The sequence below is a fragment of the Dendropsophus ebraccatus genome, chromosome 3, assembly GCF_027789765.1.
Source record: "Dendropsophus ebraccatus isolate aDenEbr1 chromosome 3, aDenEbr1.pat, whole genome shotgun sequence".
In the NCBI taxonomy this organism is placed as follows: Eukaryota; Metazoa; Chordata; class Amphibia; order Anura; family Hylidae; genus Dendropsophus; species Dendropsophus ebraccatus.
This window is the reverse complement of record NC_091456.1, coordinates 145363303-145377585: the sequence shown is the minus strand read 5'-3', so window position 1 is coordinate 145377585 and position 14283 is coordinate 145363303. Positions and strand designations below refer to the sequence as shown.

The window sequence follows — 14283 nt, the reverse complement described above, 5'->3', positions numbered from 1 at the left end:
TGTCTGCAGCTCATAGATCCATTCAGTTCTTTTTTCATGAGAACAGTTAGACGATCACCCCCACGTTTCAGGGGTGGAACATGGTCGAGCAGCATGAACTTCAAGTCTCTCTCACCATGGCCCATCTCCGAAAAGTGTTTGGAGACTGGTAAGTCCAGTCTTTGTCTCCTGATGGTATACCGATGGTGATTGATTCTGGTCTTAAAATCACACTTAGTTTCACCAACATACAATAATTGGCAAGGACACCAAAGGACATAGACCACAAAATCGGAGTTGCATGTCAGGTAATGAGTAAGCTGGTACCTCTTTTTAGTCACAGGGTGTATAAATTCAGAACCCGTGTGCATCAAGGGGCAATTGACACACGTGCAGCATGGAAAAGAGCCTTTTTTCTGTGCCTTCAAAAATGTCTGTCTCTTCTCTTTCCCTACAGAGACATCACTCTTAACTAGTTGGTCCTTAATGTTCCTGTCACGTCTATAGCTCATCAGTGGATAGTTTTGTAAGTCAGGTATGTCTTTGTGGCAATCTCGTATGATGTTCCAGTGTTTACGGATTGATTGTGCTATGTGTCCTGAAATGTCATGGTAAGTAGAGATAAATGGTATGCGTGTAGAGGTAGTGGTAGAGGTTTTCTGTGCATGCAGTAATTGTCGTCTCTCAATAGTTTTGACTCTGGATTTGTGTTTGGCCACTAATTGTTTGGGGTAACCACGTGAAAGAAAATTCTCAGAGATTTTGTCCAGTGCAGGTTCAACTCGATCATCAATGCTCACTATTCTACGAGCCCGTAGCATTTGTGAATAGGGGAGGGATTTGACCATGGACCTAGGGTGGCAACTATTATAATGTAATAATGTGTTGCTGTCTGTTTCTTTGGAGAACAGGTCTGTAACTAGCATGTTGTCCTGAATGATCACCCTTGTATCCAAAAAACTCACTGAGTGTTGTGAAAAGGTAACGGTGAACTGGATCTCTGGATTGATGTTGTTAAGAGAGTGGTGAAACTGGGTCAGTTCTGTGTCGGTGCCGTCCCAAATCAAAAAAATGTCATCAATGTATCGCCACCACCCCAGCACATGGCTGAAGTGGGGCGACACATAGATGGATGACTCTTCCATGTCTGCCACCAGGATGTTGGCATAAGTCGGCGCCACATTTGTGCCCATGGCTGTCCCTCGTAATTGCAAATAATAATTATCATCAAAAAAGAAATAATTGCATGTCAGGACTATATCAAGTAGTTCCACTAAAAAGATGACATGTTCCGATGGAAAATCAGAGGCGACCAGAGCTCCCCTGACTGCCTGTATTCTGGCCTCATGCGAGATAGAGGTATACAGGCTAACAATGTCAAAGGAGGCAATGATAGCACCTGGTGGAATGTACAACTGCTCAATCTTCAGTAGAAAATCACTAGTGTCCCTCACATATGACTTGGCACCACAGGCAAATTGTCTAAGTACTTTGTCAAGAAAGATGGAGATATGGCTGGTGATAGAATCCCTACCGGAGACAATGGGTCTTCCGGGAGGGTTATGGAGGGATTTGTGTATTTTGGGCAGTAGATATAGGAGGGGAGTCACCGGAGAGATTACATTAAGATACATTTTGAGATCCAAATCAATAATGTCATCCTTAAAGGCTTGTTCAAGGCACAGGGTGATCCTACGGACTATACCCCACTTGGGGTCATGTGAAAGAACCTTGTACACTGAATTATCTGCAAGTTGTCTATTAGCTTCCGCTACATACTGTGCATGGTCCATGATTACTACCGCTCCCCCCTTATCTGCGGGTTTCACTATCAAATTGCACTGAGTAGTCAGTTCCTCCAAAGCATGGATCTCCTCGGTGGTCATATTAGGATGACGCACCTCAGGGAGCAGTTGCTTTAGGGAGCTGATGTCCTTGTGAACCATATCCACAAAGGTATCAATGGCATGCGAATCAATGGGAGGTTGAAAATCACTGGGAACCCTGAGGCCAAACTCCCTAAGGGTCAAAGACTTTTTTACTATTTATTCTATGCGTTTTCTGACCTTGGACCACGTTTGTTAAATACGTTTGGGATCAAAGCCAATTGGACGTGCCTTCCCCCTTAAGCCCGACCCTGGTATTGGACTTTCCGAGTAACCCAGCAACGCATGCGGTTCCGCACCGAAGCGGGGTATGTTGGAGGAGCGGCGAAGCGCACCCGGTCCCAGGTGCTATGTGCAACTCTTGTCCTGATTACCAGCTTTAGAACCTTGGGGTACTTTGGATGTCCACAGCGCGATCCTTTTTTCTTCTTTTTTGCGTATGGCCCTGGTCAGTTACCATGAACGCTTAAGCAGCAAGTTTGATTGGCCACCGGTTGCTAAGGGGCGGTATCAGGCTCACGCATGCGTCCTTTCATCCGCCAAACGCCGAATGCAGACTCCGGTGGCCATCTTAGCTGTCACGCTTTGACACTTGTTACGAGTGGTGAGTGGATCCCTCCCTCCTGAAATACGTCATGAATATTAAATGAACTTATTGAAGCCTTTATCGGCAATTTTTGCCTCACTTTGCACAGTAACACTCCGATATGCACAATGCACTTTCCTTTTTATTATCAAGTTATTTACATGTCTTAACCTTTTATGAATTATGTCTTTTTGTACACTTTTTTTCACTTGGGTAATTATGTATGCTAATGAATTTAGCCCTATAAATATGTATGAAGGAAGTTCCCATGATGCTTGATAATGATTCTGGATTGAATCGAAACGTTGTATGTACCTTGATGATGGAATAAACACTATTCACCTTTACTTCGGTGTGCTGCAGTCTCTTGCCGTTTCTACATTGGGGATCCTATGCCATAGGACTTTCACTGTACAGCACCCACTGCTCTGGATCTGGACGTACGGCTGTTACTCTGCTCTAGATAGATGAATAGAAACTTTTCATGACTTTTCATTGGATAAATATTACACGTTCATAGTTAAGTTAATAATTTAATTTTACCTTCTCAAAGGACTGTTGCCTCTAAATTAATAGAGATTGTATAGATGGCACAAAAATCCATTCAGTATTTGGTACAGTACATGTACATTTCAAGGAGATTAATCAAAAACAGGGTTGTGCTAGTATGTTTTGCTGCACACAGGAACAAAGCAATGTCTAGGCTTTAATGCCACCTCTGTGCCTCTGTGTAAAAGACTTGATTCATAGCAGTGTATAAAAGGGCTAAGTATTGGTTTGTCTTGTTAATGTCATTCCTATGTAACAGCTAATACACAAGGCTGAACTGTGGGTCAGTCGGATTGCATGCACAGGTATAAAGGAGTAAGCATGTAGCTTCAATACATCGTTCTCACGTCTTTATGTTTCTTGGTCTGACCTTTAAATAGACATCTTGGATGACTGTTTGCATGTTAAACAGGAGTCGTTTATTGCAAGTTCTTGCTATTGGGTTTTCAAACATATGTTTTAGCCACAGATTCAATCTCTTAATTTTAGAGCACAATGCTATGTCTGTAAAAAGTTTGGAAACAGTATACTAAGGCAGCTTACTCTTTATATATGAGAAGAGAATCTGCACGCGGATGACCATCAACTTTCACTTTCATTGAGCAGGCAATCCAGATAATATTTAAAGTTTTGGTCCAATGGGACCTTTGTCAAACATGATGGGTGGAAGTGCCAGAAGAAAGTTTTGTAAGGTGAAGAGGTACTGTCACCAGAAAATTAAAAAAAAAAAAAACTTTTGACTTTTCAGAGATACAAGTCACGCTAAGCATAGTCCTCTCCTGTCATGCAAGAAGATGGCTGCATAATGGAAGTCTATGGGGCACATCTCCCTGCTTATTCTAAGTTTATAACCTTTTCGTGTAAAAAGCACTAGAACAGCTAAACTCTTGCAGGTTTTAGCTGTTTTTGTGCGGTTCAGCTGTTTGCCCATCTCTACTTTCCTGTTGGTGTTCCTCCTATATCCTTAGCAAAAATCCTACTCAGCCAATCTTTAACTTAGGGACAGCGCCGCAGACAGTGTTTGGCTTAGCGGGCTGTCACTCTCAAGACACAAGAGTGAAAGCCCACTCAGCCAATAACTGGCTGCAGTGCTTTCCCATCTCAATCAGTGATTGATTAGCTGAGCAGGGTGTCACTCCAGAGATGAGAGTGACAGTCCATTCAGCCAATGACTGACTGACTCAGATAGAAAAGTGCCACAGCCAGTGATTGGCTGATCAGGCTGTCACTCTCCAGACAAGAATCTGACCACTGACCCACATCGCTGTCCTATCTCAGTCAGTAATTGGCTGAGTGGGCTGGAGACGCCTGGAGACACCAAAAACACAGTGGAGGACACCAAGGGAGCGTGGAATGGTGAGGTTGCTATGTACTTCTTTTTTGTGTGTGCTGCCACCATTACGAATGTAACCCCTTAACGACACAGGGCGTATATTTACGTGGTTGCCTCGAGGACTTTAGAGGGGAGCCACGCGATGACCCCACTCTGAACCGCCGCAGTTCGAGGTGTGGCATGTAGCCCGGGACCGCGGATATTAGCGGGCACGGTTCGATCGCTGTGCCCGCTAATCAAGCAATCAGATGCAGCTGTCAAACTTGACAGCTGCATGTGATTGCTTGCTGTCCCTCATACCTGGTGGTCTAGTGGGGTGGATTGCCCCCCGGAGACATTGTTCCGGAGGAGCGATCCACACATCCCCTGCCGGCCAGGGTCTGCGCCGTAATGGCGCTGATCCCGGCTCGGCACTCGGTTGTTTGCGGCTGCAGCCGCTGTATAACTATACAACATAGATCTCAATGACAGATCAGTGTGCATATACTAGAAGTCCCCCAGGGGGCTTCTAGTATATGAAATAAATAAATAAAGTGTTATTATTGATTAAAAAAAAAAAACTCCCCTAATAAAAGTTTGAATCACCCCCCTTTTCCCATGCTATAAATACAAATAAATAAATAAACATGTTTGGTATCGCCGCGTGCGTAATTGCCCAAATTATTAATTTATTTCATTCCTGATCTCGCATAGTAAACGGCGTAAGCGTTAAAAAATCCCAAATTGGAAAATACTTCATTTTTGGTTGCATCAAATCTAGAAAAATTGTAATAAAAAGCGATCAAAAGGTCGCATATGCGCAATCAAGCCCTCACACAGCCCCATAGAAAAAAGGATAAAAGCGCTATAAGCCTGGGAATACAGCGATTTTAAGGAACATATCTATGTTAACAATGGTTTGAATTTTTTACAAGCCATCAGATACAACAAAAGTTATACATGTTACATATTGTTGTAATTGTAACGACTTGAGGAACATATATAACAAAGTCAGTTTTACCCCCCAAATAAACAAAATGTTTTTGTTTTTTTTTTTTGTTTTTTTTTTCAATTTCACAAAACATTTATTTTTTTCTGGTTTTGCAGTGTTTTCTTATGAAAAAAATTCAGCCTGTCATTGCAAAGTACAATTAGTGGCAAAAAAATAAGGGCTCATGTGGGGTTCTAGGTGAAAAAATGCAACTGCTTTGGCCTTTTAAGCACAAGGAGGGAAAAAACGGAAGTGCAAAAATCGAAATTGGCTCTGTCTTAAAATAGAGCTTTAAAAGTTTGCTTTGTTAATGAAGATAATTTTTGCAAACTTCATTGCTAATTCAGCTTCACTCATCCCTACTTTTGACAAGTCTCTCTGACCTGTCAAAATTGTTTTTTCATGACAGGGACACTTTAGGGGTTATTCTTATCTTACACAGTGATGGCATGTTCATTGGATTTATTAACACAATTTGATTGTGGCCTCTAGGATTCTCAAACTTTGAGAATGAAGGGGCTATAGCAAGACATAACAACATAAAGTCATGTCATGTTTTATTGAGTAGACTTTTTATACAGTCTGTACATAACAATGTGGAGACATTGGGTTGGAATAGCACTCAAAGGAGGTCCTTTCCCTGTTTGTTTTAGTGATTTGTAGGGTTTTTCGCATCCGAACTCCCACCAATGGAAACTTTCGACTTGTTTCTATGAGATGTTAAAAGTCTTCTGAACTGTCAGTTACACTTTAACATTGTGTTCTCTTCCAAATTTTCAAGTACAATATAATAGGGCTGCTAAGCCTCAGGCTGAGATTAAAGATAAGCACAACCTGAGCATCCAACCTTTTCAGCCATTGGTATTCAAATGCCGAACGATCGGACTCAAGCATGCTCATCTATAGCTGGGATGTTTCTGTTCTGTGCTAAACTAATGCTGTGGCCCTTTTATTCTTAGAATTGAGGCATACCCAGAGGTACCCCTCATTAGCATTACATAGATGTACCAGCCATTGCTCCTTTGTCTTATTTCTGTCCATAATAAATGTCATCTTAACTCTTGCGTTAGCAATTTTTAAATGATGTATGTTATTTGGTAATATACGATTGCTTAACTTTTATATCCTGCATTGTGTCCCTCTACAATATGCCAAAATTTATTGAAATTTCTGTTAGTATTTCATAGGTCTTGGACTAAACAGCTCAGTAGCTAACATAAAGTATATTTGTCGGTTTATCTATGCCTTCTGATGTTAATATGCTTAGACTCTCAAAGCAGTTACGTCCTGCAATGCTACAAATACTAATGCAGCCTTTCTAAGTGGAATTTTTAAAAGCATGTTAAACTTTGTATTTTCTGCAAATGGTCACAAAGACATTTAGAATCGAATTGATTGCCTTTTATTCTAATGGTTTACTAATAAAATGTTCTATGTGTACAGTGAATGTTCCCAGAGGTTGAACCTCCACCAGTTAAAAAGGAATTGTCACAAATTATATCAAGACTTAGTATTTCCATGAAAACAAATATATAAAAAAAAAAGCTAAGAAAAAATTGATCAAAAATAGGTTTCGCTGAATTTAAAGAGATTTCTAGTAGCTACTTTCTACAGTAATTCCAGTATATTGCAGTCACTAGTAAGCAACCATGTTGTTTAGTTATTTTTTTGTGCATTCGCCTCTGTCCTTTGCTGCATTTTAGAAAATAAAAAAGTAATTTTGATATGTCCTTCATAATGTTCAATGTGTTTTTTTTTCTTCTGTATTTCTCCTGAGATGTTAAAATATAGATGCAGTATCTACTTCTAAAGATTTCACATGCAATGCGCCTTCAATAAGGACCTTGAATTCCACTTAAGTCAATGCTATAATATACCAAATAAAAACATAACAGAAAAATAAATTCTTGGAGCTTCCTAAACAAATAAAACACCAGTGGAGTAGAGAGCTATTTATCTCATCTCCAGGGACACTTGCATATATTTACATGCCTTCTGATTACACACCAAGCAAAATGACTGATCCTTTAGAACTGTCAACTCTTTAATATTTATTCTGCCACAGCAGCCCAAAGCCAGCGCTTATAATTGAATGTGAAAATCTTATTTATGTAGCACATAAAATAACATGGATTCACAATTAAAATGAACTATTGAATACTTTAGCAAAAGATCTAATTATTTTCTTCTCTGAAGCAAACTACATATTCAATAAAATATAAACGAAAGGAAAGTAAAGGAAATATACAACCCGCACCCTGGACTATTTTTAAATAGTCGTCCCTTTCCAAAAAGAATTTGTGATAATAGATAGAATATATCTAGAATTAGAAAATTGACTTGTTTAAGATGTAAAATCCTCTTTTCTTTATTTAAAAAGTCCATTTACAAAACTTATTTAGAATGCAAACTACTTAAAACTAAAAGTGCTAAAATGTCCATTATACTGTATATATATAAGTGCAATCATCTAATTTTTAGATACCAGTTAGGGAAGGTAAAAATACTGAATGCAGATCTGAGAAACAACTTTAACTAGAAGGGACATGACCCGCGTAGATATATTAAGCATCAGGAAGCAGACAGTTAGACTACTATTGTAAATTTTCATCTCTTTGTAAACAGATTGCACTCTAAACAAAGAGGTCTTTAAGAGTAGAGCAAATAGGCTATAAATTACTATGGAGGCATTTTATACATGCAACTTTATATATGCAATATAAGACTACAGAAACGTTTGTGGGCAAAACCTTTCTATATTTGCTATTCCATAAACATAGACCCAGATTTATCAACGCTCTAGAATAAAAACTTCAGGGGACATTTATTAAGGCTGGCGTATGTGTATGGTAGAACATGTGTTTGGTGCAGGGATTGTGCCAGTAATAGCTATGGGTAGGAATGTGCTTAGCTGGTGATGTTGCACTTAGAGCACAACACCTATAACAGCCTTAGGTTAAAAGTACTTGGTGCAAACCACTCCACAGTCGTCAAGGTTCAGGAAACTAGCCCCGCTGCTGGGTAGGTAAGTGTCAACAAAGTGTTTGTGGATAACTACTATCAATGGAGACTTTGGGGGAAGCATATAAGGATGTAAAATCTAGAATAGTTTAATTCTTCATAGGCAACATGTTTTGAGGTCCATAGATCTCTTTACCAAGCCAAAAGAAGATTTTTCATCTTCTTCTGCTGCATTTTTGGTGTGGTCGAAGTCTCCATTGATAGTGGTTATCCACAAACAAGCCCTTTGCCGACATGTTTCCAGGTGTAAACCTTGATAAATGAGGCATGGCCTCCTCCCTCCTTTCCATTCTGCCCCTACCCACCCATCAGGCACCTCCTGCACAGTAGGGATGGCAGTTGAGCATCTAATCGGTATTAGGGAGAGTGCTAGGCTTTCGGGCTGAGTGATGCGTTGGCTTGACAGTGTATCGGAGTGTTACCCGTTGGTTGTAATGCAGACTGATGACTTCTCTACCCTGATGAGTCCTCCAAATACCAGCATAGTGGCAATGACACTGTGAAATATATAATAAATAGGTAACTATGTATGGGTTGAATACAAGTATCTCCCCATCATAGACTATTTTCCAGTTTGACTAACAGAGCACATTTCCTGCATAGAGAAAATAGAAAAATCTCTGGGCGTCACTAAGAGCTTAAGTGGTTTTGATCCTAGTTTTACTTACAAGTACCAATCTGGTGTTACACAATTTAATCACTGTGCAGGAAGCAATAAGAGCACAGGGTGACATCCCTGTAATTTCATATATTGTACCCATGAGAGCATATTGTGCACGTTTATGGCAATGCTTCAACTTGACTTAAAATCGAGTGCTTGTTATACTTACTTAAGGGTAGGGCTTACTAAAAATGAAAAAGGGAATCAATAATTAATGCACTGTGTGAGAGCACTTGAAATGTATCATTTGGTTAAGCTCCATGTCTAGTGTAGTTCTCATTAATACTGAAGATGAACGTGAAGCCTTTATATAACTTTTATTATGTGCTGGGTGTATGTGTTTAACATGGAAAAGAATACTGTGAAAAAACTATAATTGGACGTGAATAATTAATGTCTTCATGTGGCCCTCGAATATCATTTTTTGCGGCTCTGTCTATAGTGACACAGAATCCATCACTTTCTTGTGTTAATAATGAAGATGAAACCCAGAGCCATGTGTGTTCATGTAGATAAGAGAATCGGTATTTTTCAGAGCTTTCCATGTTAAATGAGTGTTCTAAATTCACCAAATAAAGCACAGTAATAGTGCCTATAAAATAAAGTCGCCATATAAGCATCCATAAAACAGATCCTACAAAAACCATGCCCATATGATTTTGGCAGCCTTGGGGCTAACATAACAGAATGATGCCCCATTATTAGAGATGAGGCCTGAGGAAGCGCGTATGCGCGAAACGGCCCTTCGCCATTAGTGGAATGCTCCTGCCTTTTACCATATCTGCCGTGTAACTTGTTTACTGAAAATAAAGACCGAATTTTTAACACATGGTGAGTGCCGCTGACTGTCTTCTGCTATTTGTATGGACTATTATGCCACGCCTTTCAGTAGAGCACCCAAGGGTCCAAGTTACACGTTACTAGCGAGTCACACAGAGCTTGATGCTTTCATTCCACCCCCGATAGGGGCAGTGCCGGATTTGTGTCTACTATTGTGCAAACTTCTCAAAAGGTTCACTGAACTTTAAATCAAAGTTCAGGTTCGTCCAATCTGAACCTTAAACAATCTGCACTAAAATAGTTAAAAGAGCACATAAAGAATTTGTGGCACTCACCAACACAGCATAATGTTACAACTTGTCTGACCGCTGACCAATGACTAGGCTAGTCACTGGTCAGCATCCAAGACCTAGCTGGAAACGCTGTGAAATGAAGACAAGTTTTAACGTTATGCCAAGTTGGTGAGTGCCACAAATTCTTTATGTGCTCTACTGGAAATTTTTGGCTTCTTTTGTTGATCAACACCATTTGCAACTGTTAAGGAGGTCTCATGTCGGCTGTTGTAATTAAGGTGTTTCTGTGGACTTACGGTGGTGGTGCCGGGATTGTTCTTACTTGATTGTATACAGTAAAATAGCTAAACAACTGCAGGTATTTAGCTGTTATTGCGAGGAGAAGAAACAGCTGACCCGCACCACCAGACAATGTTCCAGTATCAATGGGTCCACGGGCGTGAGTATGCAGGATACACCGCGGTATATATGGCTGGGCACCGGGGGTGCAAGACAGTAGGAGAGAAATACGCTGTGTATAGGGTAGATGAAGACAGCACTCACCCGGTATAAGACAGCTCACTTTATTCCATGAATCGCGGGTAGCAGGGAGGGAGAGGTGAGGACGCGCACTGGGACGGCCATTTCGGGGACACGCCCCCTTTGTCGACCAGGTAATGACGTCATGTGATGGGAGGTGTGCTATATATACAGGTAACGTGCACGTGATCAACAAGAAAAAAATGTGTGTGTTAACAAGTAAACAATATCTTACACAAATACACTTAAATTTAGCTGTTATAGTGCGGTTCAGCAAGTTTGCTCATCACTAACCTCTTTGCGCTCGCCCAGTGTCCCCTGCTGATCGCAACCACCTCCATTTCCTGACTGTGATGAGAGTGACCACGGCACTGTCCTCTCTTAGTGATTGGCAGAGTGGGCCGAGGCGGCTGCAATAAGTGGGGGACACCAGAGACCTACAGGAGGACACTGTGGGAGTACGAACAGGTGAGCATATCCTATTTTTTTTTTTTGTTGTTGTAAAAAATTTAATTGTGCGGTCACCTTAAACTTGTTGCAAACTTTGCAAAAGTTTGGTTCTCTAATGAACTTTTTGCATAAGTTTGTATCAAATCTAAGTTCTGTTTGTTCATCTCTACCCATTATAATGCGCAGACAATAGTGCTTGCCCTTAAAGCCTACCTGTCATAACGAAGATTTTCCCCAATTAGTATGCTGTACTGCTGCCACCAGTACGTATTGCCATGAATATGTCCACATCGGGTGAGTTCCATGCACAAACCCTATTCTGACTTAATAGTGCTCATGAATGTTACTCACCTGGAATGGACATATGCCTTTCAACCTAATTTTCCGGTGGCAGCAATGTGGCAGCAACAACTACTTACCAACAGGGGAAAATCTGCATATTGACAAGTAGATTTTAACGCTTTAATATCCACACAGCGTTGTTATTCAGAGGTGAAAAATGGCCAGTATTTGCTAATTAAAGCTAATTGCCTCAAAATGTTGTGTAAACATAGCCTTTAAAGTGTTTAACCCCGATTTAAAATGGATAGCCTACCTTTAGGCTTGGTCATAAATGTTAGATTATTGAGGATCCCATGAGTGCTGCAGCTTCTTCATTGTTGACAAACTGGTTTGTACTTGGGCACAGGGCAGTGGAGCAGTTACCAAATGCAATGGATCAGATTCCATCCTTCATATGAGAAAAGAAATTTGATTGGTTGCCACAGGCTGCTGATCCATTGTCTCTTTGTGTAAAGTTTGATTAACAATCCCCCCCCCCCCTTCATACTTTTTTTGTGGTGTGCAAGGTATTGTGGTATTGTCCCATTCACTTGAATAAGTCTATACTGCAAAAAACAAACAAATAAAAAAACACATAAGCTGAATAAGCCTTTTAAGATTTGTTCTAAACTATGATTGTTACACACAGACTTTCTTTACCTAATAAAGCTATAAGGTTCCCTTAATCTTTTGTACAGACACCTAATGGTCTTACATTACATAAATAATAATGATAAAGTTACATTTACTATTACCCCTTCCGGCAGATGGACGTACCAGCACATCCAAATCTGCATACCGTTCCGGCAGATGGACGTGCTTGTACGTCACAGGAACGACAAGGGCGCAGGAGCTGCACCCGTGTCATCCGCAGGGGGGCTCAGCTATCAGTGATAGCCGGGCACCAGCCACAACTACTGAGATCTGGTCCGAGCCGTGATGATCTTTTCAGAGACCAGCCGTTCCGTGACCCGGCAGCACATTGATTGGCTGAGCAGGACGTCAGGCCGGGAACCCCCGAAGCAAGCCGGGAGCAGGTACAGTATGCTCTGTCTGGCAGGGGGGTTAGCGGGACGGTCTCCTCACATCAGGGCCGGACTGGGACTGAAAAATTAGCCCTGGCATTTCAGAGCACACAGGCCCACTCACCGTGCAGTGATAAGTTATGAGACAGTGTTGTGAGTGCAGCATGGCTACATGTTGTATCATCACGGCCATGACTAGAATTACAGAAAATAACGCAGTAAATGCTGACTAATACCACCGCATGCTGACTAATACCACCACATACTCACTAATACCACCGCATGCTGACTAATACCACCACATACTCACTAATACCACCACATAATACCACTGCATGCTGACTAATACCACCAGATACTGACTAATACCACTGTATACTTACTAATACCACCGCCACATACTGACTAATACCACCAGATACTTATACCCCCACATACTGACTAATACCACCGCATACTTACTAATATCACGGCATACCAACTAATATCACCGCATACTGACTAATACCACCACATACTGACTAATGTCACCACATACTTACTAATACCACCGCATACTAACTAATACCACCACATACTGACTAACCCCACCACTGCTACTGAATAACATCCACTGTACACAGATCACTATCACCTCTTACAGTCATATAGAGGTGGACGCAGCTCTACACAGGTTCTGTACTTCATATAGATTACAGTGCAGTTACATCAGGTGACTCACAGGGGACGTCTTCTCTGATCAGAGTTCTTCCCTTTTCATTTTCTTCTCCATCTGTCCTGGGCCATTAGAACTTTTCCGAGCCATGAATCCACAGAATCTGGCAGACAGACATTTTAGGCTCCTCACTCCGGCACCATCCTCATCTCTCTACACACTGCACATCTGACTCCCCCAACCCCCCCCCCCTTATAGATGGCCCCTTTTCCTCTTTTCTGCCCCTTTATAGATGGCCTCTTTTCCTCTCCCCCCTTACAGATGACCCCTTCTCTTCTCTCCTCCCCCCCTTATAGATGGCCCCTTCTCCTCTTCTCCCCACCCCTGTGCAAATCAGATATGGCCTTCCTCTCTGTAGCCCCTCCTTACAGATGTCCCTCTTATGTTGCCCGCCCTTATAGATGGCCCCTCCTTTGTTGTCCTCTTCCCCTATGTTGCCCCCCTTATACATGGCCCACTCACCCCCTATGCTTCCACCCCCTTATAGATGGCCCCTTCTCCCCCCTTATAGATGCCCCCCCCTTCCTTATAGGTGCCCCCTTTTTCCTCCCTTATAGATGGCCCCTTCTCCCCTCCTTACAGATGGCCCCTCCCCTCTCCCCTTATATATGTCCCCTTCTCCTCTTTTCCCCCCTTATAGATGGCCCCTTCTCCTCTTCTCCCCCCCCCCCTTATAGATGGCCCCTTTTCCTCTTCTCCCCCCCTTTATAGATGGCCCCTTTTCCTCTTCTCTCCCCCTTACAGATGATCCCTTCTCTTCTCTCCCGCCCCCCTTATAGATGGCCCCTTCTCCTCTTTCCCCCCACCCCCTGTGCAAAGCAGATAAAAAAAAAACTCATCTAACAACGCGCTCCCCCATCAAGCCTTTCTTTTCTGCAGCCTCTGTCTGATGCACGGCTGCCGGGAGCATCATGTTCTATCCCTGGCAGCACGCGTATCATAGAGCTCTCTGTGAGCCTGTGGCCGTGACTTCCGGCACAGAGACGCTTCCTGTGCCAGAAGTCGCGGCCACAGGCCCACTGAGAGCTCTATGATATATGCACTGCCGGGGATAGGACACGATACCCCCGGCAGCCGCACGTTAGGCGGGGGCTGACAGGAGCATTTTGGGCCGGTCCCGTACTCCTCCTGGCCCAGTGACTCTTTTTCCATACGGTGGGGAAAGAAGTTACCGGGTCAGGAGGACGGGAGCACG

At 42.1% G+C, this 14283-nt stretch overlaps 1 long non-coding RNA gene across 1 annotated transcript in view; it reads right to left on the bottom strand.

The window, feature by feature from the left end:
• The window catches only part of LOC138787372 (uncharacterized), a 52099-nt gene that overhangs the window by 20489 nt on the left and 17327 nt on the right, over window positions 1-14283 (bottom strand). The window contains exons 3-5 of the long non-coding RNA XR_011362357.1: window positions 11857-11914; window positions 11623-11757; window positions 10602-10739 (exon numbers count right to left, since the gene is read on the bottom strand). This is a non-coding gene — a long non-coding RNA (uncharacterized lncRNA). The remainder of the gene's footprint in view (window positions 1-10601; window positions 10740-11622; window positions 11758-11856; window positions 11915-14283) is intronic.